At 44.8% G+C, this 22,895-nt stretch overlaps 1 protein-coding gene and 1 long non-coding RNA gene across 2 annotated transcripts in view; one reads left to right on the plus strand and one right to left on the minus strand.

Annotated features, from left to right (window-relative positions):
• TSHZ2 (teashirt zinc finger homeobox 2) overlaps window positions 1–22,895 on the plus strand; it is a 261,545-nt gene that overhangs the window by 53,302 nt on the left and 185,348 nt on the right. The gene's annotated exons all lie outside the window — the stretch shown is intronic.
• On the minus strand, window positions 259–22,612 carry LOC125753560 (uncharacterized). The gene is made up of 2 exons (XR_007405673.1): window positions 18,935–22,612; window positions 259–18,315 (listed from the first exon to the last, which is right to left on the minus strand). It is a non-coding gene; the product is annotated as an uncharacterized LOC125753560 (long non-coding RNA).

The raw sequence follows: 22,895 nt of genomic DNA on the forward strand, positions 1-22,895 counted from the left end.
TGACTTTTCTTTCAGAGGCAGCTGAGAATGTGAGCCCAGTGCTGCTGGATCTCCTGATTTTTTTAATTCATTCAAAAAAATTTTTTCCTTTGGTTTCTCACAAAGACTCTGTATAAAACAGGTGTGAGTTATCAAGCATACTAATAAAGTGAACCCCTACGAGCTCACCACTCCAAAATAATAGAATACTACTGATACTCTGAACGTTCCCTTTGTGTGACCCTCCCCAGGCAAATGCACCCTGCCACCTGCGGCAGCCCCTTGCCTGAATTGGGCAGGTGTAATTCCTTTGCTTTTCTTTTTTTTTTTAATAATAAATTTATTTTTTATTGGTGTTCAATTTGCCGACATACAGAATAACACCCAGTGCTCATCCTGTCAAGTGTCCCCCTCAGTGCCCGTCACCCATTCACCCCCACCCCCCGCCCTCCTCCCCTTCCACCACCCCTAGTTCGTTTCCCAGAGTTAGGAGTCTTCATGTTCTGTCTCCCTTTCTGATATTTCTTTAAAGTTTCACCATCTGGGTTTATCTCCCCAAGTAAGATTCTCTTCAGCTTGTTGCATAGGTACAAAGAGGCAAGAGCCCAAGTATTCACAGCAACATTATTTGTGTTAGCAAAAAACTAATGACCAAATGTCTATTAATAGAACATATAAGTAAATTAAGTCCTATTCATGCAATGGATTAATTAATAGCAGCCATAGGAATCATATAGATGAATCTTAGAAAGAAATGTGCTGAACAAAGTAATTTACAGACGTGTATTACAGTATGATAGTATTTTCTTATATGTTTCAAAGTAAGAGAAGCTGTTCTTTTTCTTAAGGAATTCGGGAACCTAGGAGTTACGGCGATACGTACTAATTTTTTAAATGTGGGAAAGTAATTCGTGTTAAAAAAAAAACCTGCTGTGTATATATAGATAAATGTGTCTTCAGAGGAAGTCTTTCCTGAGAGCTATTTGCTTCTGGCCTCTGGCTCTGAGACCTTTGCTCAACTCTTGTTTTGTCATTCCTATAGGGTAAGAGGTTAGAACTGTCTTGCTTTGGTGTATTTTCAGACCTTAGGGTCTATAGGATATAATAATAAGGAGGAGAGTAACTGTGAGAGCCAGGCCATTCCCAGGGAGGATTCTAACTCAATAGGCCAATGAATCAAGATCAAACATTAGGATTCAGGAAGCAGTCAACAGCAGGTCACACAGGTAAGCTGCAAGCCAGGTAGGCGACTTCCAGCAATATAGAGAGTTAGGGATTGGGCCCAGCCCATGTTCCAGGAGAGAGTTGAATTGCAATAATGTTAGTAGTTAACATCTACAAAGTACTTACCATGCATCAGGTGATTACGCATACCTCATGGCTCATGATCCCTCCATAAGACAGGTAGTACTGTCGATATGAGGTCCATCTTACCGATGGTGAGAGCATGGAAGTGCAGAGAGCATGGAAGTGCAGAGAGCATGTGGTTTCCCCAAGCTGCCCTGCCAATAAGTGGCACAGTTAAGATTTGGATATGCGGGCAGATGGCCTCAAAGTTTTTGTTCTTTTTTTTTTTTTTAAGGATTTTATTTATTTACTCATGAGACACACACACACACACACACACACACAGAGAGAAGAGAGAGAGAGAGAAGCAGACACATAGGCAGAAGGAGAAGCAGGCTCCTTTCAGGGAGCCCGAAGTGGGACTCAATTCCAGGACCCCGGGATCACACCCTGAGCCAAAGGTAGATGCTCAACCACTGAGCCACCCAGGCACCCCTCAAACTTTTTGTTCTTAACAGTAGGCTAACCCACCTCTTTTTATCCTCTCCTCTGAATGGTCAGGTTTGGGGGAAGTTAAGATGCATACAGAGTAAATTTACAGATGACACTATCCATAAGGTTCTCAGTTTCACTAGAAGTAGAGCACCGACTTGAAAAACAACCCAAGTCTTGCCTAAAAGGAAATTCACAATTTCATTTTTCAAAGAGAAAATTCTAACTCAGTTGGCCAAGAAGCCGAGATCAAACACACAGCAGTGGTTCTCAAGAATTAACAGAAGGTTTTCTGGGCTTCTGGGCAGTGTTTTGTTCTGGTGGCTCTTTAGGCTTAGCTCTATCAAGTGTAATGTGGTATAGATGTACATTTTTAAATGATCTACAGTCTGTGAAAAGTTTCTAGAGTTAATGGACATTGCTTTTATTTTTTTTAAGATTTTATATATATTCATGAGACAGAGAGAGAGAGAGAGGCAGAGACACAGGCAGAGGGAGAAGCAGGCTCCCTGCTGGGAGCCCGATGTGGGACTCGATCCCAGGGCCCCAGGATCAGGACCTGAGCCAAAGGCAGACAGACGCTCAACCCCTGAGCCACCCGGGTGCCTCTGGACATAGAAAATAGAAATTCCTCTGTTTCTTTTGGCTGTAAAAGGAATACACACATAGTATGAAGCAGAAGGAAATTAGAAATTACCCACAGACATCACCATTGTTGATCTTTGAACTAGGCCTTTTGAAAAGCTTTTTCCATACAAACACTTATATTATAGACAATAAGTTCCATAGAGGATGGGTTAATACGATAGAGTTTCATGATCTAGTTTTCCCTTGATATTTATGGCGAATATCTTTCCCCATCAATAAAAAAAAGACACATGCAAGACATTTTAATGATGATAAATATTCCATTGTATCGATGCACCGTATTTGTGTAAGCTATTTACTTAAACTTCTTGCTGGGCATGTAACTTTTTTAAAACATGCTCCTGTCCTAAACAACACTGTGATGAACATCCTTGTGTTCAGACCCTGGCACACTTGTCTATTGATCACGTGGGATAGAATCCCAGAAGTGGAACTGCTAGGGATTATGTCTGTTTTAAGGCTTTTAATTCTTAGTACCAAATTGCCCTGGAAGGAAAAACATGGTGACGAGCACATCAAGGGCTCGCCTACTGGGATTTAATACTCACTAGTTTTAAAGGAGCTATTGCAGCCTGTCATGTCTGGGGCCTGGAGGTCTCCTCTGATGTAAATCAAAACATTTGAGTTAACAACATTCAGCCTTGTCAGTCACCCACAAATTATAGGAGGCCTCCTCTGTCTTTGTCAATAACAAAAAAAAAAAAGGGAAAAATTACCCCAAAATGGCATAAAAATTAGGAAGCAGACAAGTAGTCACTGAGAGAAGACAAGTGAGACAACAGTGAAAGAATTTCAGATCCGGAGTGGGGCACATCAAGTGCACTTGAGTGGTTTGGGTTTAGAGGCAAAGGTGTGCAGCACGGACCTCCCGCATGCCTGGGAGGCACCCGGATCGAGGCCCCACGAGGGCACTCACCTTACACGAAGAGAACCAACACGAAGAGTGTAGAGGGTTCGGATGATCGGGTACAGAAGGGTGAGGCATGACCTTCATCAGTGACTAGAAAGTCATTTAATCAAATCTTGCCCTGACGCTGCTGATTTTTCTCTGCAAAAATTTCTAACTTCCAGCTTTGGCATTCTGTAGCACCACATGGGAGCATGGACAAGGGAACATGTTATGCAAAAGAAGCAAGGACTTGCAGTGGTGTATGCATCATCTCCGTGTCTGAGAACAATCTTGGTTGTAAAAAGGCAAGTGATCCACACACCGTGTGATCAGTAAAACACACGCGCACACACACACACACACACACACACACACACACGCAAAATGTGTGATTTTAACCTTTATAGGTCCCTCAAAGAAGAGAATACCGTTGCGGGTCTGATACATACAAGCTGGTACTTCTAGAAGCCAGTGTGGGCTCCTTTGCTCTGCTCTGATCTCTCCACTCTGTACATCTTTCGACAAATTCCTTCAAGAGGAAACAAAGCATCCTTAGCAGGCTAAAGTCCAACAAATGTCAGATTCCGAACAACATTACTTTGTGTCTCTATTTAACATTAGAGCGGATGGCTTTTTGACAGGTTTATAGCTGACGAGTTCTATAGCCAGTCATGCAGGACAATTATGTTTGAACTAATTTGATGAATCAACTTGATGTTCTCCCATAGTCCCCGTGGCCTTCATGAACGGATGTGCTCAATTTTCTGCTGGAGGTCAAAAATAAGCTTTGAAATTTGGCTAATCCCATCGCATCCGCGGGACCCGTCTGGTAAAATAATCTTTGGACATAAACTCTTGACGGATGTCAAAAATGGAAAGCACCACTTGGTAATATCATTAGGACCATCCTTCAGGCCCTCTGTAGCTTCTGAGATCGGGTTCCAGAGGCCAGCCATCGCCTTGTGAGCACTTGAATAATTTTGTGGTGAGGGAAGCAAGGAGTTCATTCTTGAGGCATTTCGGGGTCAGACCCTTGGGGGAAAATTATTTCTCATTGTTGGATTCAGTTTGATAGGGATGTGTGAGAACTGGTGAAGAGGCGTAGAGATTTCCTGAGTTTCTTTTCCCCACGTCCTGAGTAATTTTGTCCAACTCCCTGCTTCCCGGAGGCCTGCTAGCAGAGTAGGTCAGTGCATGGGCCTGGGTAGAAGCCTGCCTCAGCCAAGTCTCATGGTCGTGCAACGGTGAGCCAATCGCTTAACTCTCCAGGGACTTGCCTTGCTTGAGGGGCGCGGGGAGGGAGGCGGATAATAATCATTCCTATTTCATGGGGCTGTGCTAGGCTTAAATATAACAATACATACAGAGGCCCATAAACAATGCCTGATTTATTGGTGAACTTTCAGATAGTGAAAACTATGGACTGTGGGTTAGTGAACTGGTAACTTTCCAGGCCCAGAAAGGTATAGGACTCAATTAATCCAAATATTTAAGTGAATGCTATGATTTGCATTTACAGCTGGTATCAAATCTTCCAAAACCATCAGTGAAAAGGATATTTTGCCATGTAGGAGTAAACCTGATTTTCCCAAACTCATTCCCATTTTTGTAGCTGGGACTTGCTACAATGTAGGGCGGGTGGCTTGCTGCATCATAAGTTGGGCTTGCTGGGGACTTCCGTCATTCATCCCATGCCCATTTATTGAGTACCTCCTCCTGTATCCAATGTGTGGTGAGGCAAGAGGATGGTTTGGATGCAGACGAGCACTATCACTTACTGCCTGTGTGAGCAAGTCACTTAACTTCTGAGCGACCCGTGCGGTCATCATTAAATTGAGAGAAGTATAACCTGCCTTCTAATGCCATCCATGAGAATTAAATGATCCAGTCTGTACGAAGGGCCTAGGTCAGCACCCAGCACGGAGAAGGTGCTCAACAAATATTATTTTTATCCCAGGAATTTTTTGTTGTTGTTGTTTCCCTCAGCAGTGATCAAAACCTTACTTACTGAATAGTGAAAGGGTGAACGTGGTAGTCCTGTGGATAGGGCTATCTGGAGAGCCCAGCATAGGACGTGGAATGCATTACAGTCTCAATAAATACTTCTTGAATGGGCCAATGTATAAATGATTTGCTTGAGCTCAGTTTACAGTAATAGCATGCTGAAGCTGCACTTGGAAGACGGAGGATCAAGATGGTTAAAAAGTGAAAGATGGTTCTTGAAGTGAAATAGAGCTAAGTTCAAATTCAGGCTTGCCAATACTCCCTGAGTTTCCTTGGATAGTTTGCTTAATCTCTCTGATGCTCGGTTTCCTCATTTGCAAGTTGAGTGAAGTAATAGCCGTGTTATAGAGTTATTAGCTTATACATGGTTGATAGATATTAGTTTTTAATTATAATCATTGCAAAATAAAGCTTTCACCCTATAGAGACACTGGAAATCTGTTTATTGGGCATCCTCTTCATCTCAGGCTCTACGCTAGGCCCTAGACACTGGAGACAAAGGGAGCAAGATAGGCAAGACCCCTGCCCCAGTGATGCCAATATACTAGTGAGTGAGACAGGCAGTACCGCAGAGAAACGTGATTACTTTAGGCAGGGTGGAGCCCCTGGGAAGACAGCAGAGGAGAAGGATGTGGTTGGAAGTGGGCGGGTTATTTTGGAAGAGGTGGGCAGGAAAAGCTTGTTGGAGAAGGGACTTGTGAGCAGAGTCTTCAATGAGAAGAGGGAGCCAAGCATGTCGCGATTTGAAAGCAAAGACTTTTAGGCTGAGGGAACAGCACATGCAAAGGCCCTGAGGTGGGAATGTTTGGTCCAGAGTTTTTGGTGCATTGTGAACAAGGAAGAGTATGGCCAATGATGAAGTCCAAGGTACTCAGGAGTCTGCTCCTATAGAACTTTATAGGCCAGGATGAAAAATTTAGAAAAAATATTATGCCAAGTGTGATGGCTAAGCCATTGGCGGATTTTTCACAGATGGGTAACATAGTCTAATTTCCTTCGCAAGATCAGTACTATGGCAGGTGTGATGATTATAGGAAGGCAGAAGGGGCTGTCAGCAGACAGGCTGGGAAGCTCCTGTCCAGGAAGAGCGACTCATCATTGGGACAGAATGAAGAATTTGGACATCATTTGAGGATAGAACCACAGGATGGAGGAGTGAGGCAGAGAGAGCAACGCACAGGGCTTCTGTGAGCCCACTGCCACAGCCTTGAGCACACTAGTTGGCATTTCTTACTCTTCACTCACTTCCCCACGGTCCCCTGAGGTTTGCCGCTGGGATGCCCTGGTCTCCACAGAGACTCAGCTGGGATGTCAGGGGCTTTGGCTCTGGCTCCTGGGAGGTGTGAAATCAGCAGTAGTTCAAACAAAGGAGGGAAAAAGGCAACCCCAGCAGAGACGCTCTCTGGAGTTGCTGTTTTGCTTTTTTGTGTTTTGTGTTAATTCACTATTTATATGGGCCCCACCGAGTGGCACAAAAGGTTCTAAGGCAACTTGCTCTAAAAATACAAGGGATGATAAAATGCAAACCAATGAACACAAGATCCAAGACAGGAACCAAGAAATATAGTGCGTAGTTCTCGTGGCATATTCAATGAAATGTTATTTCCCTATAGGAATATATTGTGAAAAAAACAAAAACAAACAAACAAACAAACAAAAAAGGAATATATTGTGATAACAAGAGCCATTGATTTATCTATTCAGGAAGTATTTGCCATTCATGCTGCTCTGTGCTGGGATGTGGGGTAAGCAAAGCAGACAGTGGCCCCTGCTCTCATGGAGCTTACTGTTTAAGGGGGAGAACAGGCATCAGGGAAACTCAATAAAATAAAACAGAGTCCATTGGTTTCATAGCACAAAAGTGGCTATTTGTGTTCTGGCAGAGTGTGGCAGACAGACACATCAGGATCCTTTTTATTTTTTATTTTTTAGTATCGTTTCTCAACCACAAAGATTAGAGAGTGTGCATCAAGTCATCAGCATCAGATAGATAGATATTCCTGAACTTAAGGCTGCTTCACAAATATATATTTCATATACTTATTAAAAAATACCAATGATTAAATTACACAAATATCTAGTATCCACTTACACATAAAATAGGTTTATTGGTCACGTGGAAAGACATCTCACTGATAGTCTTTCAACATCATCTTTCCAAATACACATTTCCTTCAAGCCCGGTAAGAATTCATTCCATTCTTAGACCAGGGGAAAAGGTCGAGTCTCCTGTTTTGTGCAGAGCCACAAAGGAAGTAAACATTTATGGTGCTACATCTGCTTAATTTGACTCACGTATACCCAGGATTTCACATGAGGTTTGGGGGTTGTTTCTTCTTTGAGGAAGTGATCTGTTCTCTTACCTTGCTTTTTCTTTTCTCAATATAATGAACATTAATTAAGCATCTGCTTTGCACAAGATACTGTGATCAGAATAAGCAAGTCGTGTTCTGGGAATCTGTCAGAGAGGTTTGAAGTCATTTAAAAATAACTTTTATTTTTCATATTATAAAAGTGATATGTATCTGGAAATCTGCATTTCACACGTGCTTCTAATAATATGTATGTATATGTACGTGTGGTGGGGGTGTGTAATGTGTATTCTCTATCTCTAACATGTGTATATATTAATATTTAAAATAAGTAAAAATTCACTTTGTTTTATATATACCATATATAATATAGAGAAGTTGATTTTATTGTATTATATATTATATGCAATATTAGTATATATGTTTGTAATAGGCCCAGCATATAACTGTATAAGTTATTAAGTAAAATATATATTGTTACATATATAATACATATTCATATATGCTATGTAATATATTACACATTATTATAAACCTTACATATGTGTGGTAGGTAAACATCTTTTTAAGGGGACATATTGCTTATATGTGTGCTATTTTTGCTTTTTAAAAGTTTCATGAATATCATTTTAGTCATTAAATTTTGTTTCATAACATTTCAACAGCTGCTGACTATTCCACAGTTGGAATATATAGGGCTATAATGTATTTTTTTTTTTTGGCTATAATGTATTTAACTGTAGCAGGAGTGTACTGTGGTTCTCCTAATGTTGGACAGTAGAAATGCATCTGTTTGCCCCCCTGGTCGTTGCTGTGGTGAGGAACATTCCATTAGCTGAATAAGGATTATTTCCTGATGAGGACTTCCCAGATGTGGCCTCTGGGGCTCAGGCTTCCCTGACTATTGCCATTGCCACCTTTTTTTTTTTTTAAGATTTTATTTATTTGAGAGTAAGAGCATGAGCGGGAGCGGGGCAGAGAAGGGGAGAGGCAGGCTCCCCACTGAGCAGGGACCCAGATGCGGGGCTCGATCCCAGGACCCCGGGATCATGACCTGAGCCGAAGGCAGATGCTTCACCGACTTCAGGTGACACCCAGACGCCCCTGCCATGGCCACTTTTGACGTCACCCAGCAGTGTGCTGTGAAGGCAGGTGCATGAGAGCTCAGCAAGTAGATGCAGAAACAGGCCCCATCTCGGATCTCTAGGTCAGACCTAGAGATGCTTCACCAGAAGCATTCTTTTGTAAGAAGGTAAAACAGGGGTAGCCTGGGTAGCTCAGTGGTTTAGCGCTGCCTTCGGCCCAGGTTGTGATCATGGAGGCCCGGGATCGAGTCCCACATCCGGCTCCTTGCATGGAGCCTGCTTCTCCCTCTGCCTGTGTCTCTGCCTCTCTCTCTCTCTCTCTCTCTCTCTCTCTGTATGTCTCTCATGAATAAATAAAATCTTTAAAAAAAAAAAGAAGGTAAAACTGAGTCACACTGTTGCTGAGACAAACATTGGCGAGTGCTGCAGGCCTCTGCCACCGTTCCGCGTGGCTCGAAAGGTGCTCCCATGGACCAAAGACTCAAACTTAAAAAAAAAAAAATTATTTGAAATTAAATAGCCCTTAGATCAGAGAAACTTGTTCCCAGATTCAAGTCCTCTCCCAAGCAAGCCATTAGTCATGACATGTATTGACACTCCCTTTTTCTTCAAAACTTAGGGCTGTTGGGCAGACCGGGGACTGCGTCCCTAAGGTCTTAGAGGGCATGGATTTTGAACCCACCTAATGGCAGGTGGTTGCATGGCCAATTTGTGCAGTTGTGCCTTCTCTGAGGACAGCTTTTTGCTTGAGTGAAATGAAACTTCTCCCCACCCCGTGGGTGCACAGCGCAGCTTCACAGGGTCTCCACTCCCCTAACCCCCCCTACACCCGCTGCATCGCACTTTGCCACTGACACTGATACTCGCTCTGCCAACAACTCACATGCGTTCGGCTCAGGCAGCGTGTTTTGTATGATGTAGAATCACGGTTTGGGGAGAGAGTGACCGTCTGCCCTGTGCCGAGAAGGAACAGGTGAGAATTCCAAAGTCGTACAGAGACCTGCTTGCTCCTTTGAGATCAAGTGAGCCTTTGGGGTTGAGAAGCAGAAACTGAATATCCCGGGCAACTTGTACCTTCCATCAAGTTCGGGTTTCTTGCTGGGGCAGGAGTGGGGAGTCGCTAATGTCTGTGAAGTGCCTACCGTGTACCCAGCTCGGCGCTGGGCATTTTCGTTCCTTGCGGAGTCCTCCCCCTGCCGTGGCATTTATCATCCCCATTGCATGAGAGCCTGAACACTCAGGCTGTTATCTAACCCTCCCCACATGCTCTTCCCTGTGCATTTTAGCATCAAGGCAAGGCCCACCCTTCTGTGTGTGTGTGTGTGTGTGTGTTTTAAGATTTTATGTATTTATTAGAAAGAGCCAGAGAGAGACAGAGTGAATGAGCACAAGCAGGGGCAGGGGCCGAGGAAGAGGGAGAAGCAGGCTTCCCACTGAGCAGGGAGCCCGATGTGGGGCTCGATCCCAGGACCCTGAGATCATGACCTGAGCCGAAGGCAGATGCTTCACCGGCTGAGCCCCCCAGGTGCCCCGGCCCACTCCTCTTTGAGGCCTGGTTTGGTAGCTGAGCCCTCAGCTGGTGGCAGAGTTTGCTTTGAGTTTTTTTTTTTTTTTTTCCTTTTCCTGGTTGTGTAGGACATTGGAGGCCCCACCCTTGCAGCCAGTGACCCCGACTCGGCGGCGGCTGGGGCCTGCTTCCAGCTGATCCCAGAGCGGGGCACACGTTGCATCAGCGCAGAGCCTGGCGAGGCGGGGGCTGCTCCCTGAGTCTGACACTGAGGCCTGGCTCCGTGCCAGGTGTGAGTAAATTGGGCCCAGGGTTGCCGTTCTTGTTCACTATTCACACAGAAGCTGCTTTCATTACAGAGCCGTGAACCTGATCCCTAAGTATTGTCACTCAGCTCCCCACTGGTGGGTACCAAGGGGGAAGGAGACAGACCAGCCTCCACTGCAGTAAATAGAGCCGCCTCCCAAGGACCCACCCGGCGCCTGGTGCACTAATCACTAGGTGGCACACCCAGAATTTTGGATATTGCATCAGTGAGGACTCTTGAGTTTCAAGGGATTGGAAAGCCAATTGGTTTACATCAAAAAGATTAATTTGGGGTCCCTATCTCTAAAAGGTCAGGGAAACCTGGCCTTTGGCCAAGTAGGATGTAAGGACTCCGGTGGTGTTATCAGAATTGGATCTTATTCTTTCCCTCGCTGCTTTCTTCTGGAGGCCTCTCATCTCCGGACGTAGCAAGATGCCAAATCGGGTTCCATCTTGACACTTCAAAACTCCACATTTACTTTTTCCCATTTCTAGTCAACGTGTTCGAACTGAGTCTTCTTGGCTCACATTGGTTCATATATACCCAGACCTAAGGCAATCACTTCATCCAGGGCCATGCAAAGATGGGGTCACGGCCCCTGGATTGTGGGTTCCACCCTGTGCCGGCCTCGGAGTTCATCTGCCTGACTCTTGCAGACCAACATCAGGAAAGGGGGGCAGTTGTTCAAGGAAGATTAGGGTCTGGTCTCCAGATACTGGTAGGTAGGTGCTCACTCTCATGCATTCTTTCAGATAATCTTCAGAGAATCCTGTAGCATAGTGGTGATCCCATTCTGCAGAGGAAGAAGGTGAGGCCCAGAGGGGTTAAGTCAGCCCAAAATATACAGCCATTCAGTGGCAGGGCCCAGATCCAAATATGTATTTGTCTCTCACCACAGTGCATGCTTGGGTGCCTCCTATATTTGAGGGAGGAGAAGGATTCAAATAGGGTCAAGATGATCCTTGAAACCCATTGCCCTAGAGCAGTCCCCTGGCATTTGTTCTTTTTTTTTTTTTAATTTCAATTTCTTTGATGCACTTTAGGTAAAGTTGGAAACCAGTTTTCCAGGTTATCTGATTACAATAGTGACTCACTCTTAGCAAGTACAGAGAGGAATGTTCTGAAATTATCCTGGAAGGAAATATACCTCTCCTGGATGGCGGCATATTACCCACGTGTCAGGAAAATCCATATGCCCACAACAGTTCTTATATAAATGTGTGGAGGCGTGTTTTAAAAGCATGTATATTCATATCCTCTGTGTGTATGTATATAAATCTAGGTATTTATCCCTCTGCTAGATTCATAAGCATCCAGTGGCTCACACATTAATTACAGTCTCCTTGGTGAGGAGAAATATTTTCCCTTCTATCATGTTCATTTTATGATCATCTGAAGTTCATCTTTGTAGTAGTCACTAAATCATCTGGCAACACAGTGTTCTGTAATTGTTAGATTGTGCGCACATTTTGGCTTTACTTTTGTGAACCTCCTACTCCCTTGCTTTTGTTATTAACAACAATAATTAATTGCAGGGTGCTAGGCATATGTATAATCTCAAAAAATTCCAGCCAACAATGCTGTGAAGGAGGTATGACTGTTATCATTATTGTTACAGAGGAGGAAAGCATGGCTCAAATAATCTGCCCGATGAACCATGCAGAATATGTCGCGGAACTGGGACTCAGGCTTAGGTTTCTTTTACTTTCAAGCAGAGCTTCTAAACCTCAGAACTATTGACATTTAGCCAAGCTGTTCACTACCATACTGTTATGGAAGTGAAGAAGGAAAAAAAAAAAAAACAAACAAATAAGCAAACACCAGAACATCAGTTCCCCAAGGCTACCAGAGGAGGCTATACGGCTATTAGGTGTTTGGTGGAAAACATGCTGAAATCGATCGGTATTTTAGGTGCATATATTTTGAACCCAACAATTCCTGTGGAAATGTTGGTAAAAAAAAAACATGCAAGGGTTTAAGTGTGAAAATAGTCAATGCAGGGTTGTTTATAGTAGGGGAGGTGGGAATATTTAAGTGTCCATCAATGAGAAATCAGTTAAATGAATTACAGTACATGAATCCAAGGGGACACAGTGTCAGTATCTCTTTAAAAGTATGCAGAAGCTCTAAATGTAGACACAGGGAAAGGTAAAGATTTATTTCCAGTGAGAAGTAGATTGCAAAGGCATAATCCCAATTTGGGGGGGTGGAAAAACACTCCACCTGTGTGTCTGCATGGAGGTGGAGTCAGGTGTGGGTATGTATATTGGATTATACCTAAAAAAATTGCTGGGAAGATATCAACCAAACTGATAATAGTGATTAATGTTGGGAAATTTTTATTCTAGGGTGAAGCATGTCCAATTATACTTTATACAACATACTTTATCCTGTAGCTCTCAACTTGGGATAGTTGTGCCCTTCGGGGTACATTTGGCAATGCCTGGACACATTTGGGGTGTATGCGGGTGTTGGGGGGAGTTGTACTGGCATCTAGTGGGTAGAACCAGAGATACTGCTCAACATTCTCCAGTGCACAGGACATCTACATCTATACAAAGGATTATCCTGCCCAAAATGTCACTAGTGCCAAGATAGAGAAACCCATTTTTATATTCTAGTTTAGCATTTAAATTTGTTACCGTAAGCATCCATTAACCTTATATTTAAAAAAAACACACAAATATTTGCAAAACAAAATCCCCATCCTGATACTTGAATAGAAACATTGCTGCTGGTGCCTTTAAAAATCAAATCAAAGAAACAATTTTAAAGTCAATAGTTTCACTATATGAACATAATATACTTTTTCTTCCCTTAGCAGAATAAATTTTCTTTATTTAACTGTAACATTTCTACATAGTTGCCCTTCAGAAGAGTTTACAGCCCTTTTAACAAAACAATCCAATAATATTTGTCCCATTTCACAGCTTGAAAAACTAAGAACTGGGGAAAACCCACCGTTTGTACAACCAGTTGATACCAGCGTGAACCTTGATAATTTTAATAGTTTCTGGGAATAGTAAATTGCCTTATCTCACACATAGATGTTTCACTTGAAACCGATGGTAAAAAAAAAAAAAAAAATCACTATGATGATTTCTACTTCTTTGTGATACAGAGCAAGTTTCCTAAGGAATCCTTTCCTCTCTATGAACAGAGTATGTGCCCCTCATTTCTTCCTCCAAACAGAAATACTTTTTTTTTTTTCCCCCTCACAGGGCATTTGTCATTTCAATGTGGAGATAAAACATCTCTTCTCTCATTCTCTGCTCTTCTCTCATTTCTGCTCTTGGTGGGTTGTCTTCTGACACATTAAATTTCAGAGTGCGGAGAAGATCCCAAGTGTGACTGGGAGGTGATGGGCTTTGAGTGAGGAGTCTAATAAGGAGGACAGGTGGACTGTGAAATCTTCCGTGATCCTTGTGAAACCAATAACTCTCACTTAGCGAGACACTAGCCGTGACTCACAGCGGGCGGGTGACTCCAGGATGGAACATTGTTGTTGACCCAAGAACTGAGCCCTTGACCTGGGCTCTGTCTCAAGAAACCTCCTCCTGACTCTGAAGTTCTTGGAGCCACCACAACCTTTAGGGATGCCCACTGGCCTCCTGATATGTGTTTGACTTAAACTTTGCTTTTTGGGAGCGCCTGGGTGTCTCAGTGAGTTAGGTGTCTGACTCTTGGTTTCAGCTCAGGTCATGATCTCAGGGTCATGGGATCCAGCCCCGTGTTGGGCTCCATGCTCAGCAAGGAGTCTTGAAATTCTCTTTCTCCATCTCTCCCTCCCCCTTCTCTCATTCTTTCTCTCAGATAAATAAATCTTAAAAAAAAAAAAAAAAAGCTACCTTACTTTTTGGAAATTAATGCCATCTTTGTCAGGATAGGACAGGTTACACTGCAGTAAGGTGTACTCCCCAGATTTTAATAGTGTAAGATGACAAGGATTTATTTCTCTCTTGTGGTCTGTTGTGTGTCCTGGGTCAGCTGAGGGCCAGGCTCTGCTCTCCCCTAGGACTCAAGCTGACTGGAGCCGCCACCGGCTGGAATGGACATCCTCTGCCCTGGTGACAGAGAACAGGAGAGCGTGTTGAGTCACACCCTGACTCTCAAAGTGACATGCACCACTTCTGATCACATTTCTCACGGCCTTGCCGAACTTCAAAGAGATGGGAGAGTGCACACATCAAAAGGACGAGAGACACGGGAAATTTGTGAATGGTTCTAATGTTCTAATGACTTCCACAGTCACTAAGGTGTAAAAATCATGTGCTTATCGGAGTTGCTGGATTCTTTTGCAAAGTGCAGGATGTTGCGACATTGGGCCTGTATGAGTGCATGGCGGTCGTTGGCGGGGATGGGGGAGGAGGAAGAGGCATCAGTTAGCAACTACTCTGTTTAGGTGGGGTGTTTGTTTGCCAGCTGGCAGGCCCTGTCTGGGCTGTTCCACTCCTCCGAGGGGTCAGCTCTGTCCCCTGAGGAAGCTGAGTCAGTACAGTCTAGTGATAACGGTTTGGCTAAGTTGGACAACCTGGTTTTGAATCTGGGAGAAACCCCTTCATGGCTGAGTCATCAGAGCTGACTGATTTGACCTTCTCTGCCACAGGTCCCATGGGCGTGGAGTTGCGTTGGGAAATGGGGGCAGGACGTGGGGATGGGATAGTGATAGGAATAAAGTAGTAACTTCAGAGGCTGTGACGCGAAATAAATGAGAAAACCCACACAAGGCACTTAATTTCGTGCCTGGGACAGAACGAATGCAACGGCTCTACCACCACCGCCATCGTCATCAGCATCTTCATCACATCGTCATCTTTCCAAAGTGCGACCTTCCCCTTGCCTTTAACTTACGGAGCAATGGGGTGGCCGGGTAAATGCTGCTGGTGGATGACTATTGACCAGCTCCCCCCCTTCCTCTGTGTCTGTGTCCTGTCTTCTAATCAAAAGGGTTGGACCAGGAGCTTTCTGAAGTCCCTTCCAGTGCTGACATTCTGTGATTCCGAGATGCAAGGAGGGCCCCCAGATCCCATCTCGAGCTTTCAAAGCATTCCCGATGTATGCTTTAGCGTGGGTCTGGAGAGTGTATCTGTCAAGGGGGCTGCAGGCAGGGGAGAGACATGAAGCCAAGCTATGAGGCAAGCATGGGAACAGATTTAACCACAAGCTCTGGCCTTGAACCCATCCAGGGAACACTGATGTGAGCCAACTGTGCATATCTGCTGATGAACCTTCCCAGGAAGTCATGCTCTGGAACCCTCCACGGGCCTTGTGATCTCTGCCACCAACATCAGTCACCATCTGGGCTGGTCTTTCCTTTCACGGCACTTGGTAGAGAGCGAAAGGACCTGAGCCCAGGCCGAATGTGACGGTTTCTGTTTTTGTTCTGCAAGCTGCCCTGCCTTTGAACGATGCAGTGTGATGACAGAGATATTATCACCCCAAGCTACAATATTCTCCAATAACGAGACAATGAAAGCAGTTGCTACAAGTTTGTGTGGTGAAGGCAAAGGAAGCAAACTCTTAATTATCCAGTAAATATTCTCCTTAGATTCATTTAGATTTCTGCAAATGAGTCTGTGCTTGATTCAAAACACCTGGAGGCTCAGCTTGAGCCGTAGAGAAAGATCCTGGCGAGGAGTTCCTGCTCTGAAATCAGACAGCCTCTGCCACTGAGCTCTGACCCTAAGCAAGTTCTGTGTCCTCACAAAACCTCAGTTCTTTCATCTGCAAAGTGGAGGTGGTAACACTGTCCTCAGGGAGCCGGGCAAGTGGATTAATAGAATATACGCTGCAGGGCGCCCGGGTGGCTCAGTGGGCTAAGCATCTGCCTTCAGCTCAGGTCATGATCCCAGGGTCATGGGATCAAGCCCCACATTGGGCTTCCCTGCTCAGCGGAGAGCCTACTTGATCTCCCTCTGTCCCTCCCCTACTTTGTGCTCTCTCATGGTATCTCTCATGTAAGTAAATAAGATCCTTAAAAAAAAAAAAAAAAAAAAGCATCTCTGCAGAGTCACCGAAGATGGACAGTCTGAAGACTAAGCACATATCAGTGAAGACCCTGGAAGGGGGCTGTGGCACGTAGGATGCCACACGCCCCATAGAAAGGGGCATGAGAAGATGCAACCCCTGTGTTGCAAGAGCTTCTTACTTTTTCAGGAGGTATTTTAAAAGTCTAAAGTTTTATGTCACATCTCCTGACTTTTCGGTGTTGACCAGTGTATTAGACTCGATACCTGTTTGACTCCAGTAAAAATAGATTTCCTCCAATGCTTCATAGCCCCCAAAGTAACAGCGAGTTGAGGAAGAGAGAATTTTTTTTGACTCAGGGAAAAGTGCGGGAAGGTGGTTGAGAGCTAGCAAGGCACTCCTTGACGTCAGGTGCCCAGTGGCCTTCTCTCTTGTTGCTCTGCCACCTTAATATGGGGCTTCCCTCTCATGGTCCACGGTGACTGCTCTGGCTCCGACCATCACGTGCCTCTTCCAGGCAGCCAGAAAGGGAGAAGTGGAGAGCATGCCCCTTCTCTTTAAATATATAACCTGGAAATCACACATATCACTTTTACTCACTTCTCTTTAGCTAGTACGTGGTCGCGTGGCTACGTCTACCTGACCGAAGGGCTGGGAAGCGTAGTCTTTGTTCCCGGTGGCCAAATGACCAGGAATCAGGAGATCTACAGGAACAAGGCCACAGGTAATTTGGATTTTTTTTTTTTTAGACGCTAGGGCAACCAAGCACACCACACCCCTGGAAGCATTTTGGAATGTTCTCCGCTGAGGATGTGATAGGAGTGTGTCGTAACGAAACATCTTATTAAAATGATCGTCGGCACCAATGTCAAAATAGGCTCCATGTGTGGAGTGCCTACCACTGGCTTAGGTGCTGGACATGTCTGGCTTTCTCCTGACCCTCAGAACAACCCTGCAAGGTGGGTACCGTCCTCACCATTCACCAGCTGCGGGGACTAGGGCAGGAGCAGAGGGACGCGACCTTGTGCGCGTGGTTGGTGGGTGGCCGAGCGGGGATCTCATGCCACAGCCATCAGACACCAGCCCCGCCCTGAGCACAGCTTCCTACTCGCCTGCCTTCCCCCGACCTCGCATCCCTGCCATCCTGTGCAGAGCAGGAGCCCAGCACAGCAGCTTCGCCACCCAGAGCCCGGGTCAGAGAAGGTCGGAGACAGCCCCGGACCTACAGGACCTACACGTCCTGACTTTTGGCCCTTTCCACACTGTTCTTTGATCTCTGTTTGCACAAGTTCCAGATTCCTCCACCTACTGCTATTTTACAAAGGAGAGAGAGAGAAGAGCGAAATCACGACTCTTAGCTGAACTGCTTTTCTTCAAAATCACGAATAATTGTTTTCGTGGTATGTCTGGGAAAGGCGTACGCCTCTCATCTTCTGCCCAGGACTTGGCAGTCTCCCCTGTGTTGCCCCTTCCTTGCCTTCCTCAGCACACACCTTCCATGCAATCCATCATCAGAGCTGCTCTCCTGCTTCTGATCAACACCTACCACCAGCTCTTTGATTTGCCATCCGTGGGCAGAGGGAAGTTTCCGGTGGATGGCCTCAGAGCCTCTGCACACGGAGCCCCCACGCGACAGCAGCAGCAGCAGTCTGGGGAGAGAAGGCCCAGGTCCTGGGGTCCCTGGGTGGCTCCGCGGTTGAGCATCTGCCTTCAGCTCAGGGTGTGATCCCGGGGTCCTGGGATCGGGTCCCATCTCGGGCTCCCTGCGGGGAGCCTGCTTCTCCCTCTGCCTGGGTCTCTGCCCCTCTCTGTGTCTCTCATGAATAAATAAATAAAATCTGAAAAAAAGAAGAAAAGAAAAAAAGAAAGAAAAGGCCCAGGTCCAGCTCTTTATAAACAGCAAACAGCTCCCAGTGCACTTACTTCCCTTACGGAAGAAGAGCTGTGCTTGCTTCCCCTTTCTGTATATCCTCAGCGAGGGGGGTGGTTTCCCATAGGGGCTCTCCACGCACCTCCAACCACCTGCCTGGCTTCTATTCACTGGAAGCTTCCCTTTGCGTTATGAGGTGGCTAAATAAAAACAAACTCTGCACCTTTTTCATCCAAATAAAGTAGGTCAGAGATTCACTCGGCTGGCCAGTAAACTAGGGCAGGCTTTCTCTCATCCTTCATACTCTTGACATTTGGGGCTGCCCCATCCTCCACTGTGGGGTCTCCCTGTGCACCGTGGGATGCGTAGCAGGGTCCCTGGCTCCTACCCACTGGATGCCAGCAGCCCCCCCCCCCACAGTGGTGACAACCAGAAAGGCCTCGAGACATTGTCACCTGTCCCCTGGGGGGCAAAATCAGTCCAGGTGGAGAACTGGAGTGCCTGCGGGACATTCATGCAGGCGCAGAGAGGGAGTAGGACTGTGGGCACCGCTTACCTCCTGGCCCTGGCCTCTCCAGCCATCTCACCTGGAAAGTGTCATCATCACAGCTCCGAGACTTCACCTCCATGCCTCTGGAATGGACAGAATAATTGGGTCGACTTCATGAAGTTCCCAGCGGTGTCCACCGACGTCACGTTCGGAAAACGCTTAGCACAGTCCCAGGCCCCTGGTGAATGGGAAACAAAAGCTGGCTTTTATGAACGTCAGCTGCTGGGATCAGGCTAACAAAGCAACTGTGAGGATGGGAGGAGTGTGGGCCCCGGCCCCCCTAGGCCTCCATCCTGACTCAGATTTTGTGCCCTGTCAGCATCAGACTCTTTCTAGTTCCCTTCATGCAACCTGCTTTGCTCAGAGCCCCCTGTTTTCTTGCTCAGGCAGTTGCTCCAGTTCCAACTGCCAACCAGCCCCCACCCTCATTCTCTTCATGGTTAACCCCTACCTACTTAGCCTTCAAGCTCAGCTCAAGGGTCACCTCCAGGAAGCTCTTCATGATTGCTTCCTCCCATCCCTCCTCCCGCCCCTGTCTGGGGCACCTCTCATTCGCAGTGACTGAGGAAGTCCCAGCTCATCTCTAATTGCACTCCTCCATCTTTTTATTTTTATTTTTATTTTTATTTTTATTTACAGTCTTACTCAGCCGTTTTAAATATTTGGCTATCTTCTCTGGTCATGCCCTCCACAAAGGCTGGCATTGCATAAGCATCTTTGAGTACCTGGGCTCCAGCTTAGGACTGTATGTTAACACTGCTCAAACATCTCCCAAAGTGGACAAGGGAAGGAGAGATGGAGGGAGGGAAGAAGAAAAGGATGAGTGGGGACACATGGAGAATAGCACCTTGCAGAAAAAAAAAAAAAAAGAAATATTTGGATCAATTAGTATTTTTTATTAGCTGCAGCAATTAATAGCAGCAATTAGCTGCTATATATATATCTTCCTGTTCCAATGCTGTTGTCGCGGCACTGTCACTTTTACCAACAGATGAGCAGCCCTGAGTCTGCAAAGGGAGATACCTTGCTTTCTCCGGGTGAGCTCCTTGCAAATAAAGCATCTGATACACTACCGTTGTTTGATAGAAGGCTGATTGTTTGTCCCTGTTTTCCAAGCTTTCTCTTGATTGTGTCTATTCACTCAATGAATCTTTACAGAGTTCCTGATTTGGGGGTGAAACAACCACGGTCCTTGTTCTCATGGAGCTCACGTTCTGGGTGGGGAGACAGAAATCCGTAAATGTCTCATGTCACAGAGATATATAATGTGGAGGACGAGAGAGTAGGGGATAGAGAGGGTTGGTTGAGTGGGTTGCTACTTAAAATGGGTTGTCAAGGAAGAGTCTTGGATAAAGTAACATTTGAAAAGAAAGCTGAAGGAAGTGAGTATTAGGATCTTTAGAGGAGATCCATTACACATCTCTCTCTTTTTTTTTTTTTAAGATTTATTTATTTATTTGAAGGAGAGAGGGGCAGAAGGAGAAGGAGGGAGAGAATCCCCAAGCCGATTTCCCACTGATCATGGAGCCCAATGAGGGGCTCCATCCCAGGACCCTGAGATTATGATGGGAGCCAAAATCAAGAGTTGACTGCTTAACTGCCTGAGTAATCCAGGTGCCCCATGACATTACACTTCCCTTTCAATGGCAGTCCTTGATGGGCTGCAAGCAAGCTTCAGGGCACTTGCAGAAAAGAGTGAACTACTTGGGAACCGCCTATACCAGCATCTACCTTATTTCTAGAATCTGTGCGCCTTGGCATGTTTGTGAAAATCACCTAAAATTAATGAAGTCTTTAGACACTGGAGAAACAGATAAACGATATTTACCATCTTCCTATGCTGCAGACTCTTCAGATCCTTTAATAGAGCAACACCGTGAATCTCTACGTGGGAACCAGAGAGTCCCATTCTCTAACTTGTTTTGAACTCAGAAGCCCTTATACAAGAAACATATTATAGGACTTGTGTTTAGAGGAATATATTTTTGTAAAAATGGTTTTGGACCAGGTACCAAATTTAAAGAAATATTCTTTCTATATTATTATGTCTGGGAAAAACAAAATATAACAAACCTCATACCATTAACAATCACTCGCCTGCTTTCCTTGCTCAAGCTCTAGGCAACTACTAACCTACCTTCTGTATCTATAGATTTGCCTCCTTTGGACATTTCATATAAGTGGAATCATATAGGATGTAGTCTTTTGTTTCTGGCTTCATTCATGTAACATAATGTTTGCAAGGTTCACCCATGCTGGGGCATGTGTCAGGACTTTTATTCGTTTTTATTGCCAAATAGTATTCCATTGTATGGATGTGCCACATTTTGTTTATTCATCTGTTCGTCCATGAGTCAGTGGACATCTATACCCATTATTGGTTTCTTGCCTTGCGACTCTGTAAATGACTAGCCTGTCACATTTAGGATTTCCCTTTTCTCTAGCAGGGGCAAGACAGCCCCTCCATAAAAAATGTAGTTCAGAGAACCTGTCTAAGTGGTAGACTGCAGATTCACCTCCGGTCTTATTCCTTCCAAATAAAAAAAAAAAAAAAGGGCAGAAAATAAAACTGCTTCCACTAAGCTTAAAAGCTATATGCATATATATATATGCATGTATGTGTGTACACACACACATACACACACATATTTTTTTTCTTCTCTATTTCTTATAGAATAGACTTGTACTCTTTAGGGAAATCAAGAGGAGAGGTAACAACCGATTATAGTATGAGAAAGGAAATTTTAAAAGACTCTTTGGAAATAGCACATACATAAAACATTTCTGAACTATCTGCTAATGCAGGAATTATCCTTCGATGCAAGGGATCTGTGCCAAAGTAAAAGTCTGCTCGGGCTTTTATGGATTTCTGTGTTAGTGGCAAGTTTCTTACTCCAGTGTCTGTGAAAGCTGCTGCATTTGTCCTGCGCTGCCAGCTGTCCAGGACTCAAATGCCATTTGAAGATGAGGATACTCTAATTAATGATCGAGCCCTCACTGAATTCAGAGTGTTTTGTGCAGCACAGTTCTTGGCCGTGTATCCAACGGCATTTTGGTGCTCTTGAATGCCAGGTTAAAAGATCCTTAGGGGTTTGGACAACATATTTCCTTGCTCTGGATATTGAAAAGAAACTGAGGTCGGATCTGGAGTGAACGGAGGGAAGACTTATCACGAGGTGGCCAGCATCTGTTTGAAGCTCCGCTGGGGGTGGGGGGTGGGGGGTGGGACACCTATCTCATTATTTGAGCAACCTGACAAACTTCCCCCTTCTCACTCATATCTCACATATATGCAGTTGCCGTCCAACTTTGTTACAAAGAAAGTAGAGAAACTTGTCACTTGTTTGATCATCAGCGTGGTGTAAGAATTTGCCTGTCACTTGTTTAGGATAATGGCTGAATTCTTCAGTTTTCAATTGATGCTTGGCAGTTTGGATGTGTTAGATTGCTCGCAAGCAACTGAGAGAAATCCACACATTCTATCCATTGTCAAGCTCATTTAGCAGATTATTCTAAGACTAAAGGGAAGGAAGGTAGCTCGGGCTATGAGTCTTTTAAGAAAACATTACAGGGTGTGAACAAAAGCAAATCTACAGAACTTTAAAATGTCAGAGAACTCAGAAATCCTTCAGTTTGAAGGGTTTGAAAACTCACATGTCCACAGAGTCCAGACAGGTAGCAAAAAAAAAAAAAAATAATAGTAAAAAAAATTAAAAATAAATTAAAAAGGAAAACCAGCTGAGAGAGATAGATGGGCCCTTGCAACAGCCCTATGAGGGGCTTTGACCTTTGCTTACTGATCGTGTGTTTTCATGAAATTTGCAAAAGTAGGATATTTAACTTCAATTGGTTAATAGGGCTGTAGTTTCCTTCTCTGACATCCCCCTCCATCATACTTCCCTTATGTTGGGTATTAGATGGCACTGGACTCATCTCAGGAATTTTGTGCTCATGGGCTATGACCATTTTTTATACGTAATTTTTAATGGCATATTGGA

The sequence above is a fragment of the Canis lupus genome, chromosome 24, assembly GCF_003254725.2.
Source record: "Canis lupus dingo isolate Sandy chromosome 24, ASM325472v2, whole genome shotgun sequence".
Taxonomy (NCBI): domain Eukaryota; kingdom Metazoa; phylum Chordata; class Mammalia; order Carnivora; family Canidae; genus Canis; species Canis lupus.